This window comes from Salmo salar, chromosome ssa20 (assembly GCF_905237065.1).
Source record: "Salmo salar chromosome ssa20, Ssal_v3.1, whole genome shotgun sequence".
NCBI classification, from domain to species: Eukaryota; Metazoa; Chordata; class Actinopteri; order Salmoniformes; family Salmonidae; genus Salmo; species Salmo salar.
Genome location: NC_059461.1, coordinates 61,288,262 through 61,302,438, shown reverse-complemented (window position 1 = coordinate 61,302,438; position 14,177 = coordinate 61,288,262).

Here is a 14,177-nt window from a genome sequence, read left to right as displayed (position 1 = left end):
ACTGCACATGGGGACAAAGATCGTACTTTTTGGAGAAATGTCCTCTGGTCTGATGAAACAAAAATAGAACTGTTTGGCCATAATGAGACTCGTTATATTTGGAGGAAAAAGGGGGACGCTTGCAAGCCGAAGACCACCATCCCATCCGTGAAGCACGGGGGTGGCAGCATCATGTTGTGGGGGTGCTTTGCTGCAGGAGGGACTGGTGCACTTCACAAAATAGATGGCATCATGAGGCAGGAAAATGATGTGGATATATTGAAGCAACATCTCAAGACATCAGTCAGGAAGTTAAAGCTTGGTCGCAAATGGGTCTTCCAAATGGACAATGACCCCAAGCATACTTCCAAAGTTGTGACAAAATGGCTTAAGGACATCAAAGTCAAGGTATTGGAGTGGCCATCACAAAGCTCTGACCTCAATCCCAAAGAAAATTTGTGGGCAGAACTGAAAAAGCGTGTGCGAGCTAAGACGCCTACAAACCTGACTCAGTTACACCAGCTCTGTCAGGAGGAATGGGCCAAAATTCCCCCAACTTATTGTGGGAAGCTTGTGGAAGGCTACCTGAAATGTTTGACCCAAGTTAAACAATTTAAAGGCAATGCTACCAAATACCTATTGAATGTATGTAAACTTCTGACCCGCTGGGAATGTGATGAAATAAATAAAAGCTGAAATAAATCATTCTCTCTACTATTATTCTGACATTTCACATTCTTGAAATAAAGTGGTGATCCTAACTGACCTAAGACAGGGAACTTTTACTAGGATTAAATGTCAGGAATGGTGAAAAACTGCGTTTAAATGTATTTGGCTAAGGTGTATGTAAACGTCCGACTTCAACTGTATGTCACTCACTGACATTCACTCAATTAGCCTATGTCAGTTATTATTTTTTTTAATGATAAATGAGTCTTGTTAGACTAGCCAGCTATCTAAATGTGTAGTAGGCCTAAATGTTTAGTAGGCGAAATTACCGACCGGGCATGCAGGGCATGTGCCCAGGGGCCCTGAGCTCCAGGGGCCCCCCAGTGATTTTGTTAGTCACTCTCTCAGATATCATATTAACATGGCATAAATCATGGCAAAATGTGCAGAATTACAAGAAATTAGCTTAAAAACTGCAAAAATGTATCTCTACCCAATAGAAAAATGTGTAGAATTGCAACAACAACAAAAATATCTGTAAAGCAAACTAATTTGTTTACTTTTTGTTAATGAAATACTTTCCTGCTAACAGATCCCTCTGTACGTATTACATTATAGTTTTAATCCCGGTGCTGAGTTAATGTGAGTTAATGTGAGTTAATGTGTAGCGGCTAATTGTATAGCTAATAGGCTATGTGTTTGTAGATCGACTGAGGTGAAGGAAGCTACAGCAACACGTGATAATGGCTGGGCAAATTTTTGCTTGTTTTTTTGCAGTTCTCCAAATAGCATTTTTGAGTTTTTAAATTGTATAAAAATGCAGTAAATGAGCTTAAACTTTCTAAACATTTCTTGAATCACCCCCTTGTCCGGACCTCACTGAAACTCAGACCCTGGTTACAGCCCTGCTGCTGGTGAAAATAGAGTTTCCATTGATGCATGCTTATTATTGCAGAGCATCCTCTTCCTCCTATAGAGTCATCCTCTTCATCCCTCAGCACGATGCACATGAACACATATCCCAAACATTAGCTGTGCACCACTTGTGTGGTCTGAAGGTGGGATGTTAGTGAGAGCATCACTGTCTGGAGATCCCCTTGTCTGAATGACTGTAGGTTAGGTCTGTCTGTCTCTAAAGATTAAAGGATGGGTCCAAACAAAGGTGCGTCTGAAGTATCCTATTCCCTACATAGTGCACTATGTATTGAATAGGGTGCCATTTGGGACGCACACCAGGTCTCGGGGGGATGACCTCATAGGCCAAGTAGTGGGTGTTCATTACCATGCCAACTCCCGTTGTCATGACTTTGTTCTTGCTGATTGACTGAGGACAATCAGCACTTTCCAGACTCTGTGGAGTGACGTTTCAAAGAGTCTCTAGTAATGAGATTAGTGCCATCTTTCTCTCTATGTTCTCCCTGTTTTGGTCCCTGGCAAAGAAATATTTGCAAGAACAATTTAATTGTTTTGTTAGGGAATTCCTAAGCCAGTCTCTGAAAGGGGACTGCATTCCAGTGCTAGACTGCTAGACAACAGAATACATTTCAGTGCAAGACTGCTAGACAACAGAATACATTCCAGTGGTAGACTGCTAGACAACAGAATACATTCCAGTGCTAGACTGCTAGACAACAGAATACATTCCAGTGCTAGACTGCTAGACAACCGAATACATTGCAGTGGTAGACTGCTAGACAACAGAATACATTACAGTGGTAGACTGCTAGACAACAGAATACATTCCAGTGGTAGACTGCTAGACAACAGAATACATTGCAGTGGTAGACTGCTAGACAACAGAATACATTGCAGTGGTAGACTGCTAGACAACAGAATACATTACAGTGCTAGACTGCTAGACAACAGAATACATTACAGTGCTAGACTGCTAGACAACAGAATACATTACAGTGCTAGATTGCTAGACAACAGAATACATTACAGTGCTAGACTGCTAGACAACAGAATACATTGCAGGAGGAGAATAAAAGGGATCTGCATCAGAATCGTACTCAGACTCAGAACAAAGTCCCTGGAATGTTAGTGTCAGAAAATATAGATATTTGATTTTGTAACGCCCAGGCCATAGAGAGGGGTTTTTGTTCTTTATTTTGGTTAGGTCAGGGTGTTACATTGGGTGGGTGTTCAATGTTCCTTTTTCTATGTTTTTGTATTTCTTTGTTTTGGGCCGTGTGTGGCTCCCAATCAGGCACAGCTGAAGCTCGTTGTTGCTGATTGGGAGTCACACATAAGGAGCATGTTTTTCCTTTGGGTTTTGTGGGTAATTGTTTCTGTTCAGTGTGTTTCCTGTCAGTACTGTTTGGCTGTCGGTTTTCTCATTTTGTTTTGTATAGTGTTCTCTTTGTTTGAATTGAATGTCAAGATGAACACTAACTCCGCTGCACCTTGGTCTCTCTCTCACGACAGCCCTTACAGAATTACCCACCACAAAAAGACCAAGCAGCGGAGAAGAGGGCAGATGGAAGTCAAGGAGGACTATTGGAAGCAGCGCGCTCGGGAGGAGATGGCATCCTGGTCGCTGGAGGTGTTGGAGTCAAGGATTGACTGGACATGGGAGCAATTGCGGGACCATTGTGACAACCTGCCTGGGAGGCAGGTAGAGCCCGAGAGGCAGCCCCCCCCAAAATGTTTTTGGGGGGGGCACACGGGGAGTGTGGCAGAGTCAGGTTGGAGACCTGAGCCAGCTCCCCGTGCTTACAGGAGGCAACGTAGTACTGGTCAGGCACCGTGTTCTGCAGTAAAGCGCACGGTGTCCCCAGTACGCGTGGAGAGGCCGGTGCGTTACATCCCAGCTCCTAACATCTGCCGGGGGAGATTGGGCATCGAGCCAGGACGGGTTGTGCAGGCCGTGCGCTCTAGACCTCCTGTACGTCTTCAGGACCCGGTCTATCCTGTGCCTGCACCCAGGACCAGGCCTCCAGTGGGTCTCCCCATCCTGGTCAGTCCTGTGCCTGCTCCACGGACCAGGCCTCCAGTGGGCCTCCCCATCCTGGTCAGTCCTGTGCCTGCTCCACGGACCAGGCCTCCAGTGGGTCTCCCCATCCTGGTCTCTCCTGTGTAGCCTCCACGGACCAGGCCTCCAGTTGGTCTCCCCATCCTGGTTAAGCCTGTGCCTCCTTCTCGGACCAGGCCTCCAGTGGGTCTCCTCATCCTGGTTAAGCCTGTGCCTCCTCCTCGGACCAGGCCTCCAGTGGGTCTCCCCATCCTGGGCCGTCCTGTGCCACCTCCCAGGATTAGGCCTCCAGTGGGTCTCTCCATCCTGGTCCGTCCTGTGCCACCTCCTAGGTCCAGGCCTCCAGTGGGTCTCCCCATCCTGGTCCGTCCTGTGCCTCCTCCTAGGTCCAGGCCACCAGTGGGTCTCCCCATCCTGGTCCGTCCTGTGCCTCCTCCTAGGTCCAGGCCTCCAGTGGGTCTCCCCATCCTGGTCCGTCCTGTGCCACCTCCCAGGACTAGGCCTCCAGTGGGTCTCCCCATCCTGGTCCGTCCGGTGCCACCTCCCAGGACTAGGCCTCCAGTGGGTCTCGCCAGTCCGGAGCCGCCAGAGCTGCCCGCCAGTCCGGAGCCGCCAGAGCTGCCCGCCAGTCCGGAGCCGCCAGAGCCGCCCGCCAGTCCGGAGCCGCCAGAGCCGCCCGCCAGTCCGGAGCCGCCAGAGCCGCCCGCCTGTCCGGAGCCGCCAGAGCCGCCCGCCTGTCCGGAGCCGCCAGAGCCGCACGCCTGTCCGGAGCCGCCAGAGCCGCCCGCCTGTCCGGAGCAGTCAGAGCCGCCCGCCAGCCCGGTGAGTCCTGTGCCTACGCCTAGGGCCAGGCCTCTTTCATGTCTCCCCAGCCTGGTGAGTCCTGTGCCTGTGCCCAGGGCCAGGCCTCTTTCATGTCTCCCCAGACTGGTGAGTCCTGGGTCAGTGCCGCCGGAGCCGCCAGGGATGCCCACCAGCCGGGCGCAGCCAGGGACGCCCGCCAGCCATCGCCGCTCGCCAGCCAGGCGCAGTCATCACCGCCCGCCAGCCGGGCGTAGCCATCGCCGCCGGGCGTAGCCATCGCCGCCCGCCAGCCGGGCGCAGCCATCGCCGCCCGCCAGCTGGGCGCAGCCATCGCCGCCCGCCAGCCGGGCGCAACCAGGGTCGCCCACCAGACCTTCGGCGCGGCCAGGTGCGCCACCTAAGAGGGCGACGCCAAGGGTGGAACAGAGGCCACGTCCCGCACCTGAGCCGCCGCCGTAAGAAGGCCCACCCGGACCCTCCCCTTCAGTGTCAGGTTTTGCGGCCGGAGTCCGCACCTGGGGTGGGGGGGGGGGTACTGTAACGCCCTGGCCATAGAGAGGGGTTTTTGTTCTTTATTTTGGTTAGGCCAGGGTGTTACATTGGGTGGGCATTCTATGTTCCTTTTTCTATGTTTTTGTATTTCTTTGTTTTGGGCCATGTGTGGCTCTCAATCAGGCACAGCTGAAGCTCGTTGTTGCTGATTGGGAGTCACACATAAGGAGCATGTTTTTCCTTTGGGTTTTGTGGGTAATTGTTTCTGTTCAGTGTGTTTCCTGTCAGTACTGTTTGGCTGTCGGTTTTCTCATTTTGTTTTGTATAGTGTTCTCTTTGTTTGAATTAAATGTCAAGATGAACGCTAACTCCGCTGCACCTTGGTCTCTCTCTCACGACAGCCCTTACAGGTTTATCGTTGCTAAATTACCACCAAAGCTTATCTAATTGGACTACAAGCATCATTTCACTAGCCTGAGTGCCAGTCTGTTTTTGCTATCATGCAACTCCCTGTCACTCATTGTTATGCCAAACATGGCTTGACAATAACAGCAATGGAGTTGGCAAGAGCACAAACAGATCTGGGACCAGGTTATCATTTTAATAAGAGTTCGATTTTGACTGGACAAGTTGGAGGAGCCTGGTTGGAATTGATCCTGGCTGACTGAATGACTGGCTGTTTTCTGCATCTGAAAACCCCCACAGCCAGTCTGTCTGCCTCCAGGTGCATCACATATAGCCACTTCCCTGGACGAGAGAAATGGTTTCCCAGTTCCCACTGATAGTTGGATATCCTCATCCTTGGCGAGGTTCGTAGTGTATAGATGGATAGTGTAGCGGTTCTGCCAGTCCTTGCTGCTGCCAAGAGGAGGGCACTGACTGAGTGTGAAGAATCAGACCTCAGCAGACTAATGGATGTGCTCACTACACCATATTCTCTAAATAGTCTACTACATTGGTCAAAAAAGTAGTGCACTATATAGGGAATAGGGTGCCATTTGGGATGTAACGGAAGACTGAAGGAGGGTGTGTGTTTGGGGGATGGGGAGGTGGAGGGGGTTAGCAAAAAGGCCCAAGGCAATTTCCTGGTTCCGCCTGGCCTCCAGCCACCTGCAGTCTCCCGTGGATACGGCTGGTAGCAGCCCAGGGTCGCAGACACCATCATGACGCTAGTTCAAGGCAGTGGCAGAGACATAGACATTGTAAGTTAACTTCTAATTGTTTCTGAGAATAATAGCACGGTCCAGTAGTACATAACCAATTTACAGTATATTGTATGGTGGTAGGTGTCACTGATAGATCCAGAGAAGGAATTGAACACAGTTAACACCCTGTCATTAACAGGTAAATGAGGGAGTAGGATATAGATGAAACTTTGTGAGGGGAAATGGGGAACACTGTATGTCCGGAGGGAAGCAGAATAAAGGGCAGAACACAGCAGCTGACACAGTGTTTATTTATATAGCACTGTATATCTTGTATAAACAGGGAGAGGGTGTTTCATGCATGTATTTGATACTGCAGTCTATAGTCTTTGAAGCCATGCTGGCTGTGGGGCCTGGGGAGACCAGTGGTGGGGTTAAGAGGAGATCTGTGTGTGTGCAGCATGTGTGTGTTTGTGTGATCTCCATATCTTTCCAACTTTAAGTCAACCCTGACTTGGCTCACAATGAGTGGTGCAGCAGTCTAAGGCACTGCATCTCAGTGCTAGAGGCGTCACTACACACCCTGGTTCGATTTCAGGCTGTATCACAACTGACCGTGATTGGGAGTCGCATAGGGCGGTGCACAATTGGCCCAGCGCTGTCCGGGTTAGGGTTTGGCCGGGGTAGGCCGTCATTGTAAATAAGAATTTGTTCTTAACTCACTTGCCTAGTTAAATAAAGGTTCAAATAAATAAATAAATAAATAGTCTCCCTTTTTCTCCATCCCATATTAACAGATAATACAAGAAATGAAGTTAGCCGGCTAGCTGGCATCACAGAGCTATGGCTTCAGAGAGGGTGTGTGTCTGTGAACGATTGTAGTACCACCACCCCAGGTCGTGTAAAAGGATCTTTCATATAAATCTGACTTCCTTTCATGTCCTGCTCTGCTACAGCAGGCTGAAGGAAAGATACATATTTAGTTTGCCCAGGGCAGACTTAGACAAACATTATGGGTATGTCCCAAATGGCACCCTATTCCCTACAAAGTACACTGCACCATATTCCCTATATAGTGCACTAATTTTGAACCCTGGTCAGAAGTAGTGCACTATGTAGGGAATAGGGTACTATATGGGATGCAACCGATGACTCATATGATGATGGACAGCTACTGTTTTTATCCTCTCTGAGGTTAACCACTCTTCAGGGTAGGATGAGGGACTTTTGCCCTAGTGAAGAAGAAGAAGAAGACTTGAGGCCACTGTTAGTAAGAGATCAGACTTCTCAGAAATGGACAAACAAAACCAATTACCTTTGTTTTTTAGTGGGTTGAATTGAGGTATTCCATTGTTTTGCTGTGTGCACAGAGTTTGTATGTCTAGCACGCTCCTCAGTCAATGGTCAGTCTCCAACATTTCAGCACGAGTTTAGTAGCTTTCTGTACACATTAAAAGAGATTTATTGTAGTATTTTCCAGAGGAAGGATCCAGAAACCCTAAACAGAGACTCTTTAAAAGCACTTCTTCCTGAAGATGATGAACCAGAAGATGATGGAGAGGCAGGAATGATACGCAATCTAATGGAAACCACCTGTGAACTCTGTTTCTGTCTGTGCCCTCCTTTTCCCTATTACCCCACTCTGAACGCCTACACACACACACGTGCAAAGCAAGCAAGCAGGCACACATGCACACACACATACAGGCATGCATACGCACACACGCACACGCACACCATAAGTCTACTGATCATGCCATTCCAAAATGAACCTGCTCTGGAAGTTTACCCACACAAACGTGTCAGACTTCATGTTAATATATTAAAGATCCAATTTCTACCCATGCCTATATCCTCGCCATGTGTGTGTGAAGTGTTTATATTTCACACACCCCCCAAAAACAGAGATGAAAGAGCAAGTGTGTGCTGTATTTATCCACACAACCTGCCACACCAATACGTCTGAGAGTGCATCCCAAATGGCACCCTATTCACTATATAGTGCACTACTTTTACCCAGAGCCCTTTGGCCCTTGGTCAAAGCAGTGCACTATATAGTGAATAGAGTGTTATTTGGGACACAGCCCACATGGTTCTCACAGCTATTAAGAGGACAATAACAGACCCAGGCTCAGGTTACCTCATAACCAACAGTGTTCTGGGGGGAACCAACCGTCCACCCCCTGCTTCTGCTTAGTGTTTCGTCTTTGTTAATAAAAGTCTGCATGCACGCACACAAAATCACACACACACACACGCCACGGTACCCCAATAGAGCGGATGGGGGCCCCCAAAATCAGAGGGATCAGGAACTAAATGGTCCAAACCTGGACTGGGACTTCTCACCGTAATAGTGCTGTAGCTAGTCACTGGACTGGGACTTCTCACCGTAATAGTGCTGTAGCTAGTCACTGGACTGGGACTTCTCACCGTAATAGTGCTGTAGCTAGTCACTGGACTGGGACTTCTCACTGTAATAGTGCTGTAGCTAGTCACTGGACTGGGACTTCTCACCGTAATAGTGCTGTAGCTAGTCACTGGACTGGGACTTCTCACCGTAATAGTGCTGTAGCTAGTCACTGGACTGGGACTTCTCACCGTAATAGTGCTGTAGCTAGTCACTGGACTGGGACTTCTCACCGTAATAGTGCTGTAGCTAGTCACTGGACTGGGACTTCTCACCGTAATAGTGCTGTAGCTAGTCACTGGACTGGGACTTCTCACCGTAATAGTGCTGTAGCTAGTCACTGGACTGGGACTTCTCACCGTAATAGTGCTGTAGCTAGTCACTGGACTGGGACTTCTCACCGTAATAGTGCTGTAGCTAGTCACTGGACTGGGACTTCTCACCGTAATAGTGCTGTAGCTAGTCACTGGACTGGGACTTCTCACCGTAATAGTGCTGTAGCTAGTCACTGGACTGGGACTTCTCACCGTAATAGTGCTGTAGCTAGTCACTGGACTGGGACTTCTCACCGTAATAGTGCTGTAGCTAGTCACTGGACTGGGACTTCTCACCGTAATAGTGCTGTAGCTAGTCACTGGACTGAAGGAGAGTAGTGGGCTTACTAATCACAACACACTCATAAACCCACAGCTTTCAGTGTCTGCATCCCATGTGGCACCCTGTGAGCCCTGGTCAAAAGTACTATATATAAATTCTATATATACAGAATAGGGTCACATTTGGGACACAACGCTAAAAGCTGTTGGTTTATGAATGTGTTCTGACTAGTTATACCATAGTGTTTATAGGACAGTTTAATGAACCTCCGAAACATTGAGAAAGAAATCCTCAACATGGACAGACTGGCTGACCCACCACCTCTATGGACCAATGAACTTGCTATAGTTAACCACAGGAAGCATGGAGAAATATTTGTGGATTGTGTAAATATTTGTCAGTTTGTGTTAAGGCTGTGTAAGGGAGGCGAAGTCAGGTGCAGGAGAGCAGAGTAGAGTAAACAGGCGCACTTTTATTCCGTTCAACAATAGGCACAAAAAATGACATAAGTACCCAAAACCACGGAACATAAATTATAAAAGTATCGTGCGTGAACATACACCATTAACAATGAACAATTACACACAAAGACATGATGGGGAACAGAGGACTAAATACATGTAGATTGATTGGGGAATGAAAACCAGGTGTGTATAGAACAAGACAAAACAAATGGACATATGAAAAATCGAGCGGCGATGGCTAGAAAGCCAGTGACGTCGATCGCCGAACGCCGCCCTAACAAGGAGAGGAGCCGACTTCGGTGGAAGTCGTGACAGTTTGTGTTCAGCCAGGTGTGTGGGGGGTTATAGCAGAGATAGTCCATCACCAACCTTCTCTGGTTGTAGTTATGGTGGAGAACCAGAGAGTGCCATGTGTTATGTTTATGTAGACCCGAATCAAAACTACGTCCCAAATGGCACCTTATTTTGTGCACTACTTTTGACCCCATGAGTTTAGTCAAAAGTAATGCACTACATATGGAATAGGGTGCATTGTGGGACGCAAGCACTGAAAATATTGCTAAATCCGGAATATGCTGAAAACTACTGTTTGCGAGACCTGTTTTATAGTCATGTTTGGTATTACCCCTAAAGACAGAACTGATACGATGTTTGTATACAGCAGGATAGAATGTCAGACAACCCAACAACAAACAGATTTAAAAATACATTATAATTGGGTCTTTTCACGCAAGATTTGCTCTGATACTGTCAGTATGTGTTTGTATTTAGATTTATTTTATACGGAACACAATTTAATACATTCCGTTGAGTACTGTCAGCACTGGTTATTTCCCAAATGGCATCCTATTACCTATATAGCACAGTACTTTTGACCAGAGTCCTATGGGCCCTGGTCAAGAGTAGTGCACCAAATAGGGAATAGAGTGCCATTTGGGACACAGCATTGCTAGATACAATGCTCAAACAGCGCCTGCTCTGTTTCACAATAAACCCAGTTAACAGAGAAAGGCTGCATGTCTCTGTCTAGTTCTGCCAAGCACAGGTTTCCAATATGTGATGATGATCACAACAATCTTTGGTCTATTGTGTGCTCATACCCCTCTCAAATATAAATATGAGATGACTCAAAGCAACGCTCTGTGGGTTTGTTATGAGGACAGTGATACCGTATGTACAGAAGACAGACTCCAGTTGCCTCCCAAATGGCCCCCTTTTCACTATAAAGGGAATACGGTACCATTTGGAACATAGCCTCTATCTCATTTTACCGCTCAGTCTGAAATCAGGGCTGGTCTGCTGCATGACATTTCCTTACTGTTATGACTCTCTCTGCCAAGCGGCCTGTCACGAACTTATTAAAGGTACAGTCAGCTATTGGTACATCCATTTTTTTTTTAACTTTTAAATGAATTATGTATAGAGGTTGATTGTGAAGAAAATAGGCTAACTACATGTCTCAACTGTCTTACCCATCAGAGCTCAAAATATAAGCTTGTTTTGCAATTGTAAACAAACACTGTAGAGCTTTAAAACATGCTTAAAACTATTATTTTGAGCTCATGGATGGTCATTCCTGACATCCATAGCTCTGTCTATGAACTTGAGAGGGGTTACATTTCTTACATCCCTCAGCTGTTTACCAAAATAAGTTGCAGTGCTGCCGGATTTATTCTTCTTCTAATCGTCTACTGCAGTTTTAATTTCCTCTCCTGATGAAGCTGGCTAGGCTATTTCTCTCTGGTACTTCCAGATAGTCCATAGGAACCAGGCTCTGTGGTCTGATGTCTAACCCCTGGTCAGATGTTACAGAAATAGCCATCACACCGTCATTACCCCAACCACAGCCCTGTGATGTGGACAACACCGCACTAAAGAGTAGAAAAGCAGATCTCTACTCTATTACATTATAGCACATTGATCTTCCTTCCAGAGTGTGTGTGTGTGTACATATGTGTGTGTGCACGTGTGCATGTGTGTGTGTGTGATCCTCAGTGATGCAACACACAGCCCTCTGCTCTCAATACATCTCTGCCTGATAAGGACGAGGCTACCACTATGGTGGCCTAGCAACCGTCGACCACTAAGGAGCCACCACTGTGTATGAAAATGGAACAGAATATTTATCTTATAGAAGTTGCTGTGTGACAGGGGCATCACGTAAAACACGAGTTGTTATGAAAGATGGAGAACCCATCAGTAGCAAAGTGATTAGGACGAAACTGCAACGGCACTGACTGTCCTATGTTTATACATTATAGTATGCGTCCCAAATTGCATTTTTTACCTATATAGTACACTACTTTTGACCAGGGCCCATAGGGCATTATGTATGGAATAAGGTGCCATTTGGGATGCAGTATAGTTTTAGGGAGGCAGAGCCACAAGATTCACTATTGCAATATGGGGAGCATGTTAGTGCAATAAATATTTACCCCTTAAATGATGGTAATGAAAAGATGGTCATTGTTGTAGGTGTATGGAAGGTTGTCAGTGCATTTCAATAAATGCTATTGAGAATATTTGTTTTGGAATTAGTCAGGTCTCAAGGTGTTTACAGTGTTACTGGGAAAACACACTATTGAATGATTTGACAGGATAGCAGAGAGGAGAGAGAGAGAGAGGGTAGAGAGAAGGAGGGAAATGGAGAAGGAGAGACAGAGATAAATGAGAAGGCAAGAAGAGAGGGGCAGACAGAGACAGAAGAGTGTGTGAGAGAGAGAGTGAAAGACACAGAGAGAAACAGAGAGATATTAGAAACGGAGAGAAAGGAGAGCCAGACAGAGAGACAGAGAGCTGATACTATTTGGTTGCATTATTGCCCTCCAGTGTTCAGCCACATTCAGGCACATTGTAAACATCTGTCCTCCTCTATCTACTGATAGATGTCTCCAATCAGATCGCTGTCATCTTACAAACTAACAACAAACCCAACAGGAGATGTATCTGTTGCTGCTGTTGCTCTTTTACACCAGCTTAGTTACCTCCAGTTCTAACTGAGGCATGCAATAGTCCTCCCTCCTGTGAGGAGGAGGGTAGTCCATTAAGGCCTCCCAAATGGCACCCTATTCCCTACATAGTGCACTACTTTTGACCAGGGCCCACAGCGGCAGCGCCAAAGGACTCTGGTCAAAAGTAGTGCCCTATGTAGGGAATAGGGTGCCATTTAGGATGCAGACCATATAGTCTGTATGCAGCCCAGTTGTGAGTCTGTTTTGAATAAAGGTCCCCTCAGTGCAAGGCTCTGACAGGTTGTTGGTAGAGACTAGAGAGGAGGAGCACATTAAAGAACTTGGCTGGATACTGGGATTATTAGCCAGGTAATGTAATAGAACACATGTGCAGTGATGTATGTGTGTTTAAGGTCCAAACCCATCACAGCTAGCTAGGAAAGACCCTCGACCCAGTTATCTAAAGAAGAAGAGTATGCAAAGGAAGTTTAGATGTTATGTTGTAAACTGGTGCAAATGTGATAATGTGTTGATGATTTTGTAACGGCGATGTTTTGAGGAACTAAGTTCACGTGATGAGCTTTGTTTGTTAGCTTTCCAGAGCTACTGCCTAGCTCAGTGGGCTAACAGTCTTGAGGCATGCAGAGGATCTGGGTTCAAAGCCAGTCCGTTGGTTTGTCTATTAGAACAGGGAAGTAGATGACTGTGTAGAGTGATATAATGTTTTGTTGATGAGGATAAATGTAGGAGGATGTTATTTTGTTATTACCGAGTTTAATTTGACAGATGATCTGGGCCAGATTCCGTCTGAAATGTTTATTATTTTCCAACTTGAGTATTAACAAAAATGTATTGAAATATATTTAAAAGAAAACCCTTTGAGTCATAAGGAAGACATGAATACAACAGCCCTGCATGTCCTGTCCAGCAGAAGACACATCCAAATCCAATAATTTATTTTCTTTTATGATCCAACATTTACTATACCGCTGTGCGTGACTCTCTCTGTGTGTGTGTGTGTGTGTGTGTTTGCGGGTGTGTGTGTGTGTGTGTGAGAAAGAGAGTGCCTGTTTGTCGTTGCCAGCTCCTTCTCTCTTCCAAACACCGTTCATATAAATAAACTGAGCGGTGTGTTTTTCAGGATAACTTCATCTTCTATTTTAATACCCCTAAGCATATACCATCTCAATCTAGTAAACACATTGAGACATATCCTCTTGATCTCTCTCATGATAAAACATAGTTACCATCTGCAGACATACCAGGTAGACAGCTGTAATAATTATTTAAGCCTTTTAGTTGTTCTTGAGATGTGGCCAAGCGCAAACTGATCTTCAGTTTCTGTTTTCAGACGGCCAGATAGTGAGAATACATTTCATTTGAATGTATAGCGCCACATAAATGAATGGGAATATATGGATGTGTCTCCATAGTAGGAAATAACTGAAGACTATGTTCACAGTATTGGCAGCTAGAGGAGTTAAGCTTGGGACACAGATGAAAACAGATGAAACTTTTGTGACTATTCAGACCTGGATGTTCACAGTCAAGACATGTCAAGCAGCTGTCACAGGAAGGGAAGTGAATGAATTCCAACCCACGGTTCCTCGTCCATACTCTTATGATCGACAGGTTGGGATTTTAAAAGGACTGTTTCTACTGATTGATAGTATATTAAGGACCCAAGGCGAGACA